Consider the following 19,069-nt stretch of genomic DNA (forward strand, 5'->3'; position numbering starts at 1 on the left):
CTCTCTGTATCTCTGTCTCTCTCTGTCTCTCTCTCTATCTCTCTCAGTCTCTAAGTCTCTCTCACTCTGTCTCTGTCTCTCTCTGTCTCTCTCTTTGTCTCTGTTTCTCTCTGTCTCTATCTCTGTCTCTCTTTGTCTCTCATTGTCTCTCTCTGTCTCTCTCTGTCTCTATCTCTGTCTCTCTCTGTTTATCTCTTTGTCTCTCTCTGTCTCTCTCTGCGTCTCTCTATGTCTCTATCTCTTTCTCTCTGTCTCTCTCTGTGTCTCTCTCTGTGTCTCTCTTTGTCTTTCTCTGTCTCTATATCTGTCTCTATCAGTCTCTCTCTGTCTCTCTCTGTGTCTCTCTGTGTCAATCTCTGTCTATCTTTGTCTCTGTTTCTGTCTCTGTCTGTCTCAGTCTTTGTCTCTGTTTCTCACGGTGTCTCTTTGTGTCTCACTATGTGTCTCTCTGTGTCTCTGTCTCTCTATCTCTGTCTCTCTATCTCTGTCTCTCACTGTCTCTCTCTGTCTCTCTCTCTGTCTCTCTCTGTTTCTCTCTTTCTCTATCTCTGTCACTCTCTGTCTCTCTCTGTCTCTCGCTGTCTCTCTCTGTCTCTCTCTGTGTCTCTCTCTGTCTCTCTCTGTCTACCTTTCTCTCTCTCTGTCTCTCTCTCTCTCTTTCTCTCTCTGTCTCTCATTGTCTCTCTCTCCGTCTCTCTCTGTCTCTATCTCTGTCTCTCTCTGTTTATCACTCTGTCACTCTGTCTCTCTCTGTGTCTCTCTCTGTCTCTCTCTGTATCATTCTGTCTCCCTCTGTCTCTCTGTCTCTCTCTGTCTCTCTTTCTATCTCTGTCTCTCTCTGTCTCTGTCTCTCTCTGTCACTGTCTCTCTCTGTCTCTCTCTGTCTCTCTCTGTCTCTCTCTCTGTCTCTCTCAGTCTCTCTCACTCTGTCTCTGTATCTCTCTGTCTCTTTCTCTGTCTCTCTCTGTCTCCTTCTGTCTCTCTCTGTATCTATCTCTGTCTCTCCCTGTCTCTCTCTTTGTCTCTGTCTCTCTCTATCTCTATCTCTATCTCTCTGTCTCTCTCTGTCTCTCACTGACTCTCTCTGTCTCTCACCATCTCTCTCTGTCTCTATCTATGACTCTCTCTGTTTATCTCTTTGTCTCTCTCTGTCTCTCTCTCTGTCTCTCTATGTCTCTATATCTTTCTCTCTGTCTCTCTCCCTGTCTCTCTCTGTCTCTGTCTCTCTCTGTATCTCTCTGTCTCTCTCAGTCTCACAGTCTCTCTCACTCTGTCTCTGTCTCTCTCTGTCTCTCTCTTTGTCTCTGTGTTTCTCTGTCTCCCTCTGTCTCTCTCTGTCTCTATCTCTGTGTCACTCTGTTTATCACTCTGTCGCCCTGTCTCACTCTGTGTCTCTCTCTGTCTATCTCTATCTCTCACTGTGTCTCTCTCTGTATCTCTCTGTCTCTCTCTGTCTCTCTGTCTCTATCTCTGTCTCTATCTGTATCTCTGTCTCTCTCTGTATCTCTCTGTCTCTCTCTGTCTCTCTCTGTCTCTCTGTCTCACCCTCTGTCTCTCACACTCTGTCTTAGTCTCTCTCTGTCTCTATCTCCGTCTCTCTGTCTCTATCTCTGTCTCTCACTGTTTATCAATCTGTCGCTCTGTCTCTCTCTGTGTCTCTCTCTGTCTCTCTCTATCTCTCACTGTGTCTCTGTCTCTGTCTCTCTCTGTCTCTCTCTGTAATCTCTCTGTCTCTCTCAGTCTCTCTCACTCTGTCTTTGTCTCTCTCTGTCTCTATCTCTGTCTCTCTCTTTCTCTCTCTGTCTCTCATTGTCTCTCTCTGTCTCTCTCCATCTCCCTCTGTCTCTCTGTCTGTATCTCTGTCTCTCTCTGTCTCTCTATGTCTCTCTCTGTCTCTCTCTATCTCTGTCTCTCTCTGTCTCTCTCTCTGTCTCTCTCTGTCTCTCACTGTTTATCACTCTGTCGCTCTGTCTGCCTCTGTGTCTCTCTCTGTCTCTTTCTATCTCTCACTGTGTCTCTCTCTGTCTCTCTGTATCTCTCTGTCTCTCTCTGTCTCCATGTCTCTATCTCTGTCTCTCTCTGTCTTACTCTGTCTCTCTCTCTCTGTCTCTCTCTGTCTCTCTTTGTCTCTCTTTCTATCTCTGTCTCTCTCTGTCTCTCTCTGTCTCTCACTGTGTCTCTGTCTCTTTCTCTGTCTCTCTCTGTATCTCTCTGTCTCTCGCTGTCTCTCTGTCTCACCCTCTGTCTCTCTCAGTCTCTGTCACTCTGTCTTTGTCTCTCTCTGTCTCTATCTCCGTCTCTCTGTCTCTATCTCTGTCTCTCTCTGTTTATCACTCTGTCGCTCTGTCTCTCTCTGTGTCTCTCTCTGTCTCTCTCTATCTCTCACTGTGTCTCTGTCTCTGTCTCTCTCTGTCTCTCTCTGTAATCTCTCTGTCTCTCTCAGTCTCTCTCACTCTGTCTTTGTCTCTCTCTGTCTCTATCTCTTCTCTCTCTTTCTCTCTCTGTCTCTCATTTTCTCTCTCTGTCTCTCTCCATCCCCCTCTGTCTCTCTGTCTCTATCTCTGTCTCTCTCTGTCTCTCTATGTCTCTCTCTGTCTCTCTCTATCTCTGTCTCTCTCTGTCTCTCTCTGTCTCTCTCTGTCTCTCTCTGTCTCTCTCTGTTTATCACTCTGTCGCTCTGTCTCCCTCTGTGTCTCTCTCTGTCTCTTTCTATCTCTCACTGTGTCTCTCTCTGTCTCTCTGTATCTCTCTGTCTCTCTCTGTCTCTATGTCTCTATCTCTGTCTAACTCTGTCTTACTCTGTCTCTCTCTCTGTCTCTCTCTGTCTCTCTTTGTGTCTCTTTCTATCTCTGTCTCTCGCTGTCTCTCTCTGTCTCTCTCTGTCTCTCTCTGTCTCTCTCACTCTGTCTTTGTCTCTCTCTGTCTCTATCTCTTTCTCTATCTTTCTCTCTCTGTCTCTCATTGTCTCTCTCTCCGTCTCTCTGTCTCTCTCTGTCTCTCTCTGTCTCTCTCTGTCCCTCTCTGTCTCTCTCAGTCTCTCTCACTCTGTCTCTGTCTCTCTCTGTCTCTTTCTCTGTCTCTCTCTGTCTCCTTCTGTCTCTCTCTGTATCTATCTCTGTCTCTCCTGTCTCTCTCTTTGTCTCTGTCTCTCTCTATCTCTATCTCTGTCTCTCTGTCTCTCTCTGTCTCTCACTGACTCTCTCTGTCTCTCTCTGTCTCTCTCTGTCTCTATCTATGACTCTCTCTGTTTATCTCTTTGTCTCTCTCTGTCTCTCTCTCTGTCTCTCTATGTCTCTATCTCTTTCTCTCTGTCTCTCTCTGTTTCTCTCTTTCTCTATCTCTGTCTCTCTCTGTCTCTCTCTGTCTCTCTCTGTCTCTCTCTGTGTCTCTCTCTGTCTTTCTCTGTCTACCTTTCTCTCTCTGTCTCTCTCTCTCTCTTTCTCTCTCTGTCTCTCATTGTCTCTCTCTCCGTCTCTCTCTGTCTCTATCTCTGTCTCTCTCTGTTTATCACTCTGTCACTCTGTCTCTCTCTGTGTCTCTCTCTGTCTCTCTCTGTATCATTCTGTCTCCCTCTGTCTCTCTGTCTCTCTCTGTCTCTCTTTCTATCTCTGTCTCTCTCTGTCTCTGTCTCTCTCTGTCACTGTCTCTCTCTGTCTCTCTCTGTCTCTCTCTGTCTCTCTCTCTGTCTCTCTCAGTCTCTCTCACTCTGTCTCTGTATCTCTCTGTCTCTTTCTCTGTCTCTCTCTGTCTCCTTCTGTCTCTCTCTGTATCTATCTCTGTCTCTCCCTGTCTCTCTCTTTGTCTCTGTCTCTCTCTATCTCTATCTCTGTCTCTCTGTCTCTCTCTGTCTCTCACTAACTCTCTCTGTCTCTCTCCGTCTCTCTCTGTCTCTATCTATGACTCTCTCTGTTTATCTCTTTGTCTCTCTCTGTCTCTCTCTCTGTCTCTCTATGTCTCTATATCTTTCTCTCTGTCTCTCTCCCTGTCTCTCTCTGTCTCTGTCTCTCTCTGTATCTCTCTGTCTCTCTCAGTCTCTCTCTGTCTCTCACTGTGTCTCTGTCTCTGTCTCTGTCTCTCTCTGTATCTCTCTGTCTCTCGCTGTCTCTCTGTCTCACCCTCTGTCTCTCTCAGTCTCTGTCACTCTGTCTTTGTCTCTCTCTGTCTCTATCTCCGTCTCTCTGTCTCTATCTCTGTCTCTCTCTGTTTATCACTCTGTCGCTCTGTCTCTCTCTGTGTCTCTCTCTGTCTCTCTCTATCTCTCACTGTGTCTCTGTCTCTGTCTCTCTCTGTCTCTCTCTGTAATCTCTCTGTCTCTCTCAGTCTCTCTCACTCTGTCTTTGTCTCTCTCTGTCTCTATCTCTTCTCTCTCTTTCTCTCTCTGTCTCTCATTTTCTCTCTCTGTCTCTCTCCATCCCCCTCTGTCTCTCTGTCTCTATCTCTGTCTCTCTCTGTCTCTCTATGTCTCTCTCTGTCTCTCTCTATCTCTGTCTCTCTCTGTCTCTCTCTGTCTCTCTCTGTCTCTCTCTGTCTCTCTCTGTTTATCACTCTGTCGCTCTGTCTCCCTCTGTGTCTCTCTCTCTCTGTCTCTTTCTATCTCTCACTGTGTCTCTCTCTGTCTCTCTGTATCTCTCTGTCTCTCTCTGTCTCTATGTCTCTATCTCTGTCTAACTCTGTCTTACTCTGTCTCTCTCTCTGTCTCTCTCTGTCTCTCTTTGTGTCTCTTTCTATCTCTGTCTCTCTCTGTCTCTCTCTGTCTCTCTCTGTCTCTCTCTGTCTCTCTCACTCTGTCTTTGTCTCTCTCTGTCTCTATCTCTTTCTCTCTCTTTCTCTCTCTGTCTCTCATTGTCTCTCTCTCCGTCTCTCTGTCTCTCTCTGTCTCTCTCTGTCTCTCTCTGTCCCTCTCTGTCTCTCTCAGTCTCTCTCACTCTGTCTCTGTCTCTCTCTGTCTCTTTCTCTGTCTCTGTCTCCTTCTGTCTCTCTCTGTATCTATCTCTGTCTCTCCTGTCTCTCTCTTTGTCTCTGTCTCTCTCTATCTCTATCTCTGTCTCTCTGTCTCTCTCTGTCTCTCACTGACTCTCTCTGTCTCTCTCTGTCTCTCTCTGTCTCTATCTATGACTCTCTCTGTTTATCTCTTTGTCTCTCTCTGTCTCTCTCTCTGTCTCTCTATGTCTCTATCTCTTTCTCTCTGTCTCTCTCTGTTTCTCTCTTTCTCTATCTCTGTCTCTCTCTGTCTCTCTCTGTCTCTCTCTGTGTCTCTCTCTGTCTTTCTCTGTCTACCTTTCTCTCTCTCTGTCTCTCTCTCTCTCTTTCTCTCTCTGTCTCTCATTGTCTCTCTCTCCATCTCTCTCTGTCTCTATCTCTGTCTCTCTCTGTTTATCACTCTGTCACTCTGTCTCTCTCTGTGTCTCTCTCTGTCTCTCTCTGTATCATTCTGTCTCCCTCTGTCTCTCTGTCTCTCTCTGTCTCTCACTGTGTCTCTGTCTCTGTCTCTGTCTCTCTCTGTATCTCTCTGTCTCTCGCTGTCTCTCTGTCTCACCCTCTGTCTCTCTCAGTCTCTGTCACTCTGTCTTTGTCTCTCTCTGTCTCTATCTCCGTCTCTCTGTCTCTATCTCTGTCTCTCTCTGTTTATCACTCTGTCGCTCTGTCTCTCTCTGTGTCTCTCTCTGTCTCTCTCTATCTCTCACTGTGTCTCTGTCTCTGTCTCTCTCTGTCTCTCTCTGTAATCTCTCTGTCTCTCTCAGTCTCTCTCACTCTGTCTTTGTCTCTCTCTGTCTCTATCTCTTCTCTCTCTTTCTCTCTCTGTCTCTCATTTTCTCTCTCTGTCTCTCTCCATCCCCCTCTGTCTCTCTGTCTCTATCTCTGTCTCTCTCTGTCTCTCTATGTCTCTCTCTGTCTCTCTCTATCTCTGTCTCTCTCTGTCTCTCTCTGTCTCTCTCTGTCTCTCTCTGTCTCTCTCTGTTTATCACTCTGTCGCTCTGTCTCCCTCTGTGTCTCTCTCTGTCTCTTTCTATCTCTCACTGTGTCTCTCTCTGTCTCTCTGTATCTCTCTGTCTCTCTCTGTCTCTATGTCTCTATCTCTGTCTAACTCTGTCTTACTCTGTCTCTCTCTCTGTCTCTCTCTGTCTCTCTTTGTGTCTCTTTCTATCTCTGTCTCTCTCTGTCTCTCTCTGTCTCTCTCTGTCTCTCTCTGTCTCTCTCACTCTGTCTTTGTCTCTCTCTGTCTCTATCTCTTTCTCTCTCTTTCTCTCTCTGTCTCTCATTGTCTCTCTCTCCGTCTCTCTGTCTCTCTCTGTCTCTCTCTGTCTCTCTCTGTCCCTCTCTGTCTCTCTCAGTCTCTCTCACTCTGTCTCTGTCTCTCTCTGTCTCTTTCTCTGTCTCTCTCTGTCTCCTTCTGTCTCTCTCTGTATCTATCTCTGTCTCTCCTGTCTCTCTCTTTGTCTCTGTCTCTCTCTATCTCTATCTCTGTCTCTCTGTCTCTCTCTGTCTCTCACTGACTCTCTCTGTCTCTCTCTGTCTCTCTCTGTCTCTATCTATGACTCTCTCTGTTTATCTCTTTGTCTCTCTCTGTCTCTCTCTCTGTCTCTCTATGTCTCTATCTCTTTCTCTCTGTCTCTCTCTGTTTCTCTCTTTCTCTATCTCTGTCTCTCTCTGTCTCTCTCTGTCTCTCTCTGTCTCTCTCTGTGTCTCTCTCTGTCTTTCTCTGTCTACCTTTCTCTCTCTCTGTCTCTCTCTCTCTCTTTCTCTCTCTGTCTCTCATTGTCTCTCTCTCCGTCTCTCTCTGTCTCTATCTCTGTCTCTCTCTGTTTATCACTCTGTCACTCTGTCTCTCTCTGTGTCTCTCTCTGTCTCTCTCTGTATCATTCTGTCTCCTTCTGTCTCTCTGTCTCTCTCTGTCTCTCTTTCTATCTCTGTCTCTCTCTGTCTCTGTCTCTCTCTGTCACTGTCTCTCTCTGTCTCTCTCTGTCTCTCTCTGTCTCTCTCTCTGTCTCTCTCAGTCTCTCTCACTCTGTCTCTGTATCTCTCTGTCTCTTTCTCTGTCTCTCTCTGTCTCCTTCTGTCTCTCTCTGTATCTATCTCTGTCTCTCCCTGTCTCTCTCTTTGTCTCTGTCTCTCTCTATCTCTATCTCTGTCTCTCTGTCTCTCTCTCTCTCTCACTAACTCTCTCTGTCTCTCTCCGTCTCTCTCTGTCTCTATCTATGACTCTCTCTGTTTATCTCTTTGTCTCTCTCTGTCTCTCTCTCTGTCTCTCTATGTCTCTATATCTTTCTCTCTGTCTCTCTCCCTGTCTCTCTCTGTCTCTGTCTCTCTCTGTATCTCTCTGTCTCTCTCAGTCTCTCTCTGTCTCTCACTGTGTCTCTGTCTCTGTCTCTGTCTCTCTCTGTATCTCTCTGTCTCTCGCTGTCTCTCTGTCTCACCCTCTGTCTCTCTCAGTCTCTGTCACTCTGTCTTTGTCTCTCTCTGTCTCTATCTCCGTCTCTCTGTCTCTATCTCTGTCTCTCTCTGTTTATCACTCTGTCGCTCTGTCTCTCTCTGTGTCTCTCTCTGTCTCTCTCTATCTCTCACTGTGTCTCTGTCTCTGTCTCTCTCTGTCTCTCTCTGTAATCTCTCTGTCTCTCTCAGTCTCTCTCACTCTGTCTTTGTCTCTCTCTGTCTCTATCTCTTCTCTCTCTTTCTCTCTCTGTCTCTCATTTTCTCTCTCTGTCTCTCTCCATCCCCCTCTGTCTCTCTGTCTCTATCTCTGTCTCTCTCTGTCTCTCTATGTCTCTCTCTGTCTCTCTCTATCTCTGTCTCTCTCTGTCTCTCTCTGTCTCTCTCTGTCTCTCTCTGTCTCTCTCTGTTTATCACTCTGTCGCTCTGTCTCCCTCTGTGTCTCTCTCTGTCTCTTTCTATCTCTCACTGTGTCTCTCTCTGTCTCTCTGTATCTCTCTGTCTCTCTCTGTCTCTATGTCTCTATCTCTGTCTAACTCTGTCTTACTCTGTCTCTCTCTCTGTCTCTCTCTGTCTCTCTTTGTGTCTCTTTCTATCTCTGTCTCTCTCTGTCTCTCTCTGTCTCTCTCTGTCTCTCCCTGTCTCTCTCACTCTGTCTTTGTCTCTCTCTGTCTCTATCTCTTTCTCTCTCTTTCTCTCTCTGTCTCTCATTGTCTCTCTCTCCGTCTCTCTGTCTCTCTCTGTCTCTCTCTGTCTCTCTCTGTCCCTCTCTGTCTCTCTCAGTCTCTCTCACTCTGTCTCTGTATCTCTCTGTCTCTTTCTCTGTCTCTCTCTGTCTCCTTCTGTCTCTCTCTGTATCTATCTCTGTCTCTCCCTGTCTCTCTCTTTGTCTCTGTCTCTCTCTATCTCTATCTCTGTCTCTCTGTCTCTCTCTGTCTCTCACTGACTCTCTCTGTCTCTCTCTGTCTCTCTCTGTCTCTATCTATGACTCTCTCTGTTTATCTCTTTGTCTCTCTCTGTCTCTCTCTCTGTCTCTCTATGTCTCTATCTCTTTCTCTCTGTCTCTCTCTGTTTCTCTCTTTCTCTATCTCTGTCTCTCTCTGTCTCTCTCTGTCTCTCTCTGTCTCTCTCTGTGTCTCTCTCTGTCTTTCTCTGTCTACCTTTCTCTCTCTCTGTCTCTCTCTCTCTCTTTCTCTCTCTGTCTCTCATTGTCTCTCTCTCCGTCTCTCTCTGTCTCTATCTCTGTCTCTCTCTGTTTATCACTCTGTCACTCTGTCTCTCTCTGTGTCTCTCTCTGTCTCTCTCTGTATCATTCTGTCTCCCTCTGTCTCTCTCTGTCTCTCTTTCTATCTCTGTCTCTCTCTGTCTCTGTCTCTCTCTGTCACTGTCTCTGTCTGTCTCTCTCTGTCTCTCTCTGTCTCTCTCTCTGTCTCTCTCAGTCTCTCTCACTCTGTCTCTGTATCTCTCTGTCTCTTTCTCTGTCTCTCTCTGTCTCCTTCTGTCTCTCTCTGTATCTATCTCTGTCTCTCCCTGTCTCTCTCTTTGTCTCTGTCTCTCTCTATCTCTATCTCTGTCTCTCTGTCTCTCTCTGTCTCTCACTGACTCTCTCTGTCTCTCTCCGTCTCTCTTTGTCTCTATCTATGACTCTCTCTGTTTATCTCTTTGTCTCTCTCTGTCTCTCTCTCTGTCTCTCTATGTCTCTATATCTTTCTCTCTGTCTCTCTCCCTGTCTCTCTCTGTCTCTGTCTCTCTCTGTATCTCTCTGTCTCTCTCAGTCTCACAGTCTCTCTCACTCTGTCTCTGTCTCTCTCTGTCTCTCTCTTTGTCTCTGTGTTTCTCTGTCTCCCTCTGTCTCTCTCTGTCTCTATCTCTGTGTCACTCTGTTTATCACTCTGTCGCCCTGTCTCACTCTGTGTCTCTCTCTGTCTATCTCTATCTCTCACTGTGTCTCTCTCTGTATCTCTCTGTCTCTCTCTGTCTCTCTGTCTCTATCTCTGTCTCTATCTGTATCTCTGTCTCTCTCTGTATCTCTCTGTCTCTCTCTGTCTCTCTCTGTCTCTCTGTCTCACCCTCTGTCTCTCACACTCTGTCTTAGTCTCTCTCTGTCTCTATCTCCGTCTCTCTGTCTCTATCTCTGTCTCTCACTGTTTATCAATCTGTCGCTCTGTCTCTCTCTGTGTCTCTCTCTGTCTCTCTCTATCTCTCACTGTGTCTCTGTCTCTGTCTCTCTCTGTCTCTCTCTGTAATCTCTCTGTCTCTCTCAGTCTCTCTCACTCTCTCTTTGTCTCTCTCTGTCTCTATCTCTGTCTCTCTCTTTCTCTCTCTGTCTCTCATTGTCTCTCTCTGTCTGTCTCCATCTCCCTCTGTCTCTCTGTCTGTATCTCTGTCTCTCTCTGTCTCTCTATGTCTCTCTCTGTCTCTCTCTATCTCTGTCTCTCTCTGTCTCTCTCTCTGTCTCTCTCTGTCTCTCACTGTTTATCACTCTGTCGCTCTGTCTCCCTCTTTGTCTCTCTCTGTCGCTTTCTATCTCTCACTGTGTCTCTCTCTGTCTCTCTGTATCTCTCTGTCTCTCTCTGTCTCCATGTCTCTATCTCTGTCTCTCTCTGTCTTACTCTGTCTCTCTCTCTGTCTCTCTTTGTCTCTCTTTCTATCTCTGTCTCTCTCTGTCTCTCACTGTATCTCTGTCTCTGTCTCTGTCTCTCTCTGTATCTCTCTGTCTCTCGCTGTCTCTCTGTCTCACCCTCTGTCTCTCTCAGTCTCTCTCACTCTGTCTTTGTCTCTCTCTGTCTCTATCTCCTTCTCTCTGTCTCTATCTCTGTCTCTCTCTGTTTATCACTCTGTCGCTCTGTCTCTCTCTGTGTCTCTCTCTGTCTCTCTCTATCTCTCACTGTGTCTCTGTCTCTGTCTCTCTCTGTCTCTCTCTGTAATCTCTCTGTCTCTCTCAGTCTCTCTCACTCTGTCTTTGTCTCTCTCTGTCTCTATCTCTTCTCTCTCTTTCTCTCTCTGTCTCTCATTGTCTCTCTCTGTCTCTCTCCATCCCCCTCTGTCTCTCTGTCTCTATCTCTGTCTCTCTCTGTCTCTCTATGTCTCTCTCTGTCTCTCTCTATCTCTGTCTCTCTCTGTCTCTCTCTGTCTACTCTGTCTCTCTCTGTTTATCACTCTGTCGCTCTGTATCCCTCTGTGTCTCTCTCTGTCTCTTTCTATCTCTCTCTGTGTCTCTCTCTGTCTCTCTGTATCTCTCTGTCTCTCTCTGTCTCTATGTCTCTATCTCTGTCTCTCTCTGTCTCTCTTTGTGTCTCTTTCTATCTCTGTCTCTCTCTGTCTCTCTCTGTCTCTCTCTGTCTCTCTCTGTCTCTCTCTGTCTCTCTCACTCTGTCTTTGTCTCTCTCTGTCTCTATCTCTTTCTCTCTCTTTCTCTCTCTGTCTCTCATTGTCTCTCTCTCCGTCTCTCTGTCTCTATCTCTGTCTCTCTTTGTCTCTCATTGTCTCTCTCTGTCTCTGTCTCTCTCTGTCTCTCTCTGTCTCTCTCTGTAATCTCTCCATCTCTCTCAGTCTCTCTCACTCTGTCTTTGTCTCTCTCTGTCTCTATCTCTGTCTCTCTCTGTTTATCACTCTGTCGCTCTGTCTCTCTCTGTGTCTCTCTCTGTCTCTCTCTGTATCATTCTGTCTCCCTCTGTCTCTCTGTCTCTATCTCTGTCTCTCTCTGTCTCTCTCTGTCTCTCTCTCTGTCTCTCTCTGTCTCTCTTTCTACCTCTGTCTCTCTCTGTCTCTGTCTCTCTCTGTCTCTCTCTGTCTCTCTCTGTCTCTCTCTGTATCTCTCTGTCTCTCTCAGTCTCTCTCACTCTGTCTCTGTCTCTCTCTGTCTCTTTCTCTGTCTCTCTCTGTCTCCTTCTGTCTCTCTCTGTATCTATCTCTGTCTCTCCTGTCTCTCTCTTTGTCTCTGTCTCTCTCTATCTCTATCTCTGTCTCTCTGTCTCTCTCTGTCTCTCACTGACTCTCTCTGTCTCTCTCCATCTCTCTCTGTCTCTATCTATGACTCTCTCTGTTTATCTCTTTGTCTCTCTCTGTCTCTCTCTCTGTCTCTCTATGTCTCTATCTCTTTCTCTCTGTCTCTCTCCCTGTCTCTCTCTGTCTCTCTCTGTCTCTGTCTCTCTCTGTCTCTCTCTGTCTCTCTCTGTCTCTCTCAGTCTCACAGTCTCTCTCACTCTGTCTCTGTCTCTCTCTGTCTCTCTCTTTGTCTCTGTGTTTCTCTGTCTCCCTCTGTCTCTCTCTGTCTCTATCTCTGTGTCACTCTGTTTATCACTCTGTCGCCCTGTCTCACTCTGTGTCTCTCTCTGTCTATCTCTATCTCTCACTGTGTCTCTCTCTGTATCTCTCTGTCTCTCTCTTTCTCTCTGTCTCTATCTCTGTCTCTATCTGTATCTCTGTCTCTCTCTGTCTCTCTCTGTCTCTCTGTCTCACCCTCTGTCTCTCTCAGTCTCTCTCACTCTGTCTTTGTCTCTCTCTGTCTCTATCTCCGTCTCTCTGTCTCTATCTCTGTCTCTCTCTGTATCTCTCTGTCTCTCTCTGTCTCTCTCTGTCTCTCTGTCTCACCCTCTGTCTCTCACACTCTGTCTTTGTCTCTCTCTGTCTCTATCTCCGTCTCTCTGTCTCTATCTCTGTCTCTCTCTGTTTATTAATCTGTCGTTCTGTCTCTCTCTGTGTCTCTCTCTGTCTCTCTCTATCTCTCACTGTGTCTCTGTCTCTGTCTCTCTCTGTCTCTTTCTCTGTCTCTCTCTGTCTCCTTCTGTCTCTCTCTGTATCTATCTCTGTCTCTCCCTGTCTCTCCCTTTGTCTCTGTCTCTCTCTATCTCTATCTCTGTCTCTCTGTCTCTCTCTGTTTCTCACTGACTCTCTCTGTCTCTCTCCATCTCTCTCTGTCTCTATCTATGACTCTCTCTGTTTATCTCTTTGTCTCTCTCTGTCTCTCTCTCTGTCTCTCTATGTCTCTATCTCTTTCTCTCTGTCTCTCTCCCTGTCTCTCTCTGTCTCTGTCTCTCTCTGTATCTCTCTGTCTCTCTCTGTCTCTCTCAGTCTGACAGTCTCTCTCACTCTGTCTCTGTCTCTCTCTGTCTCTCTCTTTGTCTCTGTCTTTCTCTGTCTCTTTCTGGTTCTTTCTGTCTCTATCTCTGTGTCACTCTGTTTATCACTCTGTCGCCCTGTCTCACTCTGTGTATCTCTCTGTCTATCTCTATCTCTCACTGTGTCTCTCTCTGTATCTCTCTGTCTCTCTCTGTCTCTCTGTCTCTATCTCTGTCTCTATCTGTATCTCTGTCTCTCTCTGTCTCTCTCTGTCTCTCTGTCTCACCCTCTGTCTCTCTCAGTCTCTCTCACTCTGTCTTTGTCTCTCTCTGTCTCTATCTCCGTCTCTCTGTCTCTATCTCTGTCTCTCTCTGTATCTCTCTGTCTCTCTCTGTCTCTCTCTGTCTCTCTGTCTCACCCTCTGTCTCTCACACTCTGTCTTTGTCTCTCTCTGTCTCTATCTCTGTCTCTCTGTCTCTATCTCTGTCTCTCTCTGTTTATCACTCTGTCGCTCTGTCTCCCTCTGTGTCTCTCTCTGTTTCTTTCTATCTCTCACTGTGTCTCTCTCTGTCTCTCTGTATCTCTCTGTCTCTCTCTGTCTCTATGTCTCTATCTCTGTCTCTCTCTGTCTTACTCTGTCTCTCTCTCTGTCTCTCTCTGTCTCTCTTTGTCTCTCTTTCTATCTCTGTCTCTCTCTGTCTCTCTCTGTCTCTCTCTGTCTCTCTCTGTCGCTCTCTGTCTCTCTCACTCTGTCTTTGTCTCTCTCTGTCTCTATCTCTTTCTCTATCTTTCTCTCTCTTTCTCTCTCTGTCTCTCATTGTCTCTCTCTCCGTCTCTCTGTCTCTATCTCTGTCTCTCTTTGTCTCTCATTGTCTCTTTCTGTCTCTCTCTGTCTCTGTCTCTCTCTGTCTCTCTCTGTAATCTCTCCGTCTCTCTCAGTCTCTCTCAAACTGTCTTTGTCTCTCTCTGTCTCTATCTCTGTCTCTCTCTGTTTATCACTCTGTCGCTCTGTCTCTCTCTGTGTCTCTCTCTGTCTCTCTCTGTATCATTCTGTCTCCCTCTGTCTCTCTGTCTCTATCTCTGTCTCTCTCTGTCTCTCTCTGTCTCTCTCTCTGTCTCTCTCTGTCTCTCTTTCTATCTCTGTCTCTCTCTGTCTCTGTCTCTCTCTGTCTCTCTCTGTCTCTCTCTGTCTCTCTCTGTCTCTCTCAGTCTCTCTCACTCTGTCTTTGTCTCTCTCTGTCTCTATCTCTTCTCTCTCTTTCTCTCTCTGTCTCTCATTGTCTCTCTCTGTCTCTCTCCATCCCCCTCTGTCTCTCTGTCTCTATCTCTGTCTCTCTCTGTCTCTCTATGTCTCTCTCTGTCTCTCTCTATCTCTGTCTCTCTCTGTCTCTCTCTGTCTACTCTGTCTCTCTCTGTTTATCACTCTGTCGCTCTGTATCCCTCTGTGTCTCTCTCTGTCTCTTTCTATCTCTCACTGTGTCTCTCTCTGTCTCTCTGTATCTCTCTGTCTCTCTCTGTCTCTATGTCTCTATCTCTGTCTCTCTCTGTCTCTCTTTGTGTCTCTTTCTATCTCTGTCTCTCTCTGTCTCTCTCTGTCTCTCTCTGTCTCTCTCTGTCTCTCTCTGTCTCTCTCACTCTGTCTTTGTCTCTCTCTGTCTCTATCTCTTTCTCTCTCTTTCTCTCTCTGTCTCTCATTGTCTCTCTCTCCGTCTCTCTGTCTCTATCTCTGTCTCTCTTTGTCTCTCATTGTCTCTCTCTGTCTCTGTCTCTCTCTGTCTCTCTCTGTCTCTCTCTGTAATCTCTCCATCTCTCTCAGTCTCTCTCACTCTGTCTTTGTCTCTCTCTGTCTCTATCTCTGTCTCTCTCTGTTTATCACTCTGTCGCTCTGTCTCTCTCTGTGTCTCTCTCTGTCTCTCTCTGTATCATTCTGTCTCCCTCTGTCTCTCTGTCTCTATCTCTGTCTCTCTCTGTCTCTCTCTGTCTCTCTCTCTGTCTCTCTCTGTCTCTCTTTCTACCTCTGTCTCTCTCTGTCTCTGTCTCTCTCTGTCTCTCTCTGTCTCTCTCTGTCTCTCTCTGTATCTCTCTGTCTCTCTCAGTCTCTCTCACTCTGTCTCTGTCTCTCTCTGTCTCTTTCTCTGTCTCTCTCTGTCTCCTTCTGTCTCTCTCTGTATCTATCTCTGTCTCTCCTGTCTCTCTCTTTGTCTCTGTCTCTCTCTATCTCTATCTCTGTCTCTCTGTCTCTCTCTGTCTCTCACTGACTCTCTCTGTCTCTCTCCATCTCTCTCTGTCTCTATCTATGACTCTCTCTGTTTATCTCTTTGTCTCTCTCTGTCTCTCTCTCTGTCTCTCTATGTCTCTATCTCTTTCTCTCTGTCTCTCTCCCTGTCTCTCTCTGTCTCTCTCTGTCTCTGTCTCTCTCTGTCTCTCTCTGTCTCTCTCTGTCTCTCTCAGTCTCACAGTCTCTCTCACTCTGTCTCTGTCTCTCTCTGTCTCTCTCTTTGTCTCTGTGTTTCTCTGTCTCCCTCTGTCTCTCTCTGTCTCTATCTCTGTGTCACTCTGTTTATCACTCTGTCGCCCTGTCTCTCTCTGTGTCTCTCTCTGTCTATCTCTATCTCTCACTGTGTCTCTCTCTGTATCTCTCTGTCTCTCCCTGTCTCTCTGTCTCTATCTCTGTCTCTATCTGTATCTCTGTCTCTCTCTGTCTCTCTCTGTCTCTCTGTCTCACCCTCTGTCTCTCTCAGTCTCTCTCACTCTGTCTTTGTCTCTCTCTGTATCTATCTCCGTCTCTCTGTCTCTATCTCTGTCTCTCTCTGTATCTCTCTGTCGCTCTCTGTCTCTCTCTGTCTCTCTGTCTCACCCTCTGTCTCTCACACTCTGTCTTTGTCTCTCTCTGTCTCTATCTCCGTCTCTCTGTCTCTATCTCTGCCTCTCTCTGTTTATCAATCTGTCGTTCTGTCTCTCTCTGTGTCTCTCTCTGTCTCTCTCTATCTCTCACTGTGTCTCTGTCTCTGTCTCTCTCTGTCTCTTTCTCTGTCTCTCTCTGTCTCCTTCTGTCTCTCTCTGTATCTATCTCTGTCTCTCCCTGTCTCTCCCTTTGTCTCTGTCTCTCTCTATCTCTATCTCTGTCTCTCTGTCTCTCTCTGTTTCTCACTGACTCTCTCTGTCTCTCTCCATCTCTCTCTGTCTCTATCTATGACTCTCTCTGTTTATCTCTTTGTCTCTCTCTGTCTCTCTCTCTGTCTCTCTATGTCTCTATCTCTTTCTCTTTGTCTCTCTCCCTGTCTCTCTCTGTCTCTGTCTCTCTCTGTATCTCTCTGTCTCTCTCTGTCTCTCTCAGTCTGACAGTCTCTCTCACTCTGTCTCTGTCTCTCTCTGTCTCTCTCTTTGTCTCTGTCTTTCTCTGTCTCTTTCTGGTTCTTTCTGTCTCTATCTCTGTGTCACTCTGTTTATCACTCTGTCGCCCTGTCTCACTCTGTGTCTCTCTCTGTCTATCTCTATCTCTCAGTGTGTCTCTCTCTGTATCTCTCTGTCTCTCTCTGTCTCTCTGTCTCTATCTCTGTCTCTATCTGTATCTCTGTCTCTCTCTGTCTCTCTCTGTCTCTCTGTCTCACCCTCTGTCTCTCTCAGTCTCTCTCACTCTGTCTTTGTCTCTCTCTGTCTCTATCTCCGTCTCTCTGTCTCTATCTCTGTCTCTCTCTGTATCTCTCTGTCTCCCTCTGTCTCTCTCTGTCTCTCTGTCTCACCCTCTGTCTCTCACACTCTGTCTTTGTCTCTCTCTGTCTCTATCTCTGTCTCTCTGTCTCTATCTCTGTCTCTCTCTGTTTATCACTCTGTCGCTCTGTCTCCCTCTGTGTCTCTCTCTGTTTCTTTCTATCTCTCACTGTGTCTCTCTCTGTCTCTCTGTATCTCTCTGTCTCTCTCTGTCTCTATGTCTCTATCTCTGTCTCTCTCTGTCTTACTCTGTCTCTCTCTCTGTCTCTCTCTGTCTCTCTTTGTCTCTCTTTCTATCTCTGTCTCTCTCTGTCTCTCTCTGTCTCTCTCTGTCTCTCTCTGTCGCTCTCTGTCTCTCTCACTCTGTCTTTGTCTCTCTCTGTCTCTATCTCTTTCTCTATCTTTCTCTCTCTTTCTCTCTCTGTCTCTCTATGTCTCTATCTCTTTCTCTCTGTCTCTCTCCCTGTCTCTCTCTGTCTCTCTGTATCTCTCTGTCTCTCTCTGTCTCTCTCTGTAATCTCTCCGTCTCTCTCAGTCTCTCTCAAACTGTCTTTGTCTCTCTCTGTCTCTATCTCTGTCTCTCTCTGTTTATCACTCTGTCGCTCTGTCTCTCTCTGTGTCTCTCTCTGTCTCTCTCTGTATCATTCTGTCTCCCTCTGTCTCTCTGTCTCTATCTCTGTCTCTCTCTGTCTCTCTCTGTCTCTCTCTCTGTCTCTCTCTGTCTCTCTTTCTATCTCTGTCTCTCTCTGTCTCTGTCTCTCTCTGTCTCTCTCTGTCTCTCTCTGTCTCTCTCTGTCTCTCTCTGTCTCTCTCAGTCTCTCTCACTCTGTCTCTGTCTCTCTCTGTCTCTTTCTCTGTCTCTCTCTGTCTCCTTCTCTCTCTCTGTGTATCTATCTCTGTCTCTCCTGTCTCTCTCTTTGTCTCTGTCTCTCTCTATCTCTATCTCTGTCTCTCTGTCTCTCTCTGTCTCTCACTGACTCTCTCTGTCTCTCTCTGTCTCTATCTATGACTCTCTTTGTTTATCTCTTTGTCTCTCTCTGTCTCTCTCTCTGTCTCTCAATGTCTCTATCTCTTTCTCTCTGTCTCTCTCCCTGTCTCTCTCTGTCTCTCTCTGTCTCTGTCTCTCTCTGTCTCTCTCTGTCTCTCTCTGTCTCTCTCAGTCTCACAGTCTCTCTCACTCTGTCTCTGTCTTTCTCTGTCTCCCTCTGTTTCTCTCTGTCTCTATCTCTGTGTCACTCTGTTTATCACTCTGTCGCCCTGTCTCACTCTGTGTCTCTCTATGTCTATCTCTATCTCTCACTGTGTCTCTCTTTGTATCTCTCTGTCTCTCTCTGTCTCTCTGTCTCTATTTCTGTCTCTATCTGTATCTCTGTCTCTCTCTGTATCTCTCTGTCTCTCTCTGTCTCTCTATCTCACCCTCTGTCTCTCTCAGTCTCTCTCACTCTGTCTTTGTCTCTCTCTGTCTCTATCTCCGTCTCTCTGTCTCTATCTCTGTCTCTCTCTGTTTATCACTCTGTCGCTCTGACACTCTCTGTGTCTCTCTGTGTCTCTCTCTGTCTCTCTCTGTCTCTCTGTCTCACCCTCTGTCTCTCTCAGTCTCTCTCACTCTGTCTTTGTCTCTCTCTGTCTCTATCTCCGTCTCTCTGTCTCTATCTCTGTCTCTCTCTGTTTATCACTCTGTCGCTCTGTCTCTCTCTGTGTGTCTCTCTGTCTCTCTCTATCTCTCACTGTGTCTCTGTCTCTGTCTCTCTCTGTCTCTCTCTGTAATCTCTCTGTCTCTCTCAGTCTCTCTCACTCTGTCTTTGTCTCTCTCTGTCTCTATCTCTGTCTCTCTCTGTCTCTCTATGTCTCTCTCTGTCTCTCTCTATCTCTGTCTCTCTGTCTCTCTCTATGTCTCTCTCTGTCTCTCTCTGTTTATCACTCTGTCGCTCTGTCTCCCTCTGTGTCTCTCTCTGTCTCTTTCTATTTCTCACTGTCTCTCTCTGTCTCTCTGTCTCTCTCTGTCTCTCTCTCTGTCTCTCTCAGTCTCTCTCACTCTGTCTCTGTATCTCTCTGTCTCTTTCTCTGTCTCTCTCTGTCTCCTTCTGTCTCTCTCTGTATCTATCTCTGTCTCTCCCTGTCTCTCTCTTTGTCTCTGTCTCTCTCTATCTCTATCTCTGTCTCTCTGTCTCTCTCTGTCTCTCACTGACTCTCTCTGTCTCTCTCCGTCTCTCTCTGTCTCTATCTATGACTCTCTCTGTTTATCTCTTTGTCTCTCTCTGTCTCTCTCTCTGTCTCTCTATGTCTCTATATCTTTCTCTCTGTCTCTCTCCCTGTCTCTCTCTGTCTCTGTCTCTCTCTGTATCTCTATGTCTCTCTCTGTCTCTCTCAGTCTCACAGTCTCTCTCACTCTGTCTCTGTCTCTCTCTGTCTCTCTCTTTGTCTCTGTGTTTCTCTGTCTCCCTCTGTTCTCTCTGTCTCTATCTCTGTGTCACTCTGTTTATCACTCTGTCGCCCTGTCTCACTCTGTGTCTCTCTCTGTCTATCTCTATCTCTCACTGTGTCTCTCTCTGTATCTCTCTGTCTCTCTCTCTGTCTCTCTGTCTCTATCTCTGTCTCTATCTGTATCTCTGTCTCTCTCTGTATCTCTTTGTCTCTCTCTGTCTCTCTCTGTCTCTCTGTCTCACCCTCTGTCTCTCACACTCTGTCTTTGTCTCTCTCTGTCTCTATCTCCGTCTCTCTGTCTCTATCTCTCTCTCTCACTGTTTTCAATCTGTCGCTCTGTCTCTCTCTGTGTCTCTCTCTGTCTCTCTCTATCTCTCACTGTGTCTCTGTCTCTCTCTGTCTCTCTCTGTAATCTCTCTGTCTCTCTCAGTCTCTCTCACTCTGT

The sequence above is a fragment of the Mus caroli genome, unplaced genomic scaffold, assembly GCF_978045245.1.
Source record: "Mus caroli unplaced genomic scaffold, Mus_caroli_1 scaffold_21, whole genome shotgun sequence".
Classification (NCBI taxonomy): Eukaryota; Metazoa; Chordata; class Mammalia; order Rodentia; family Muridae; genus Mus; species Mus caroli.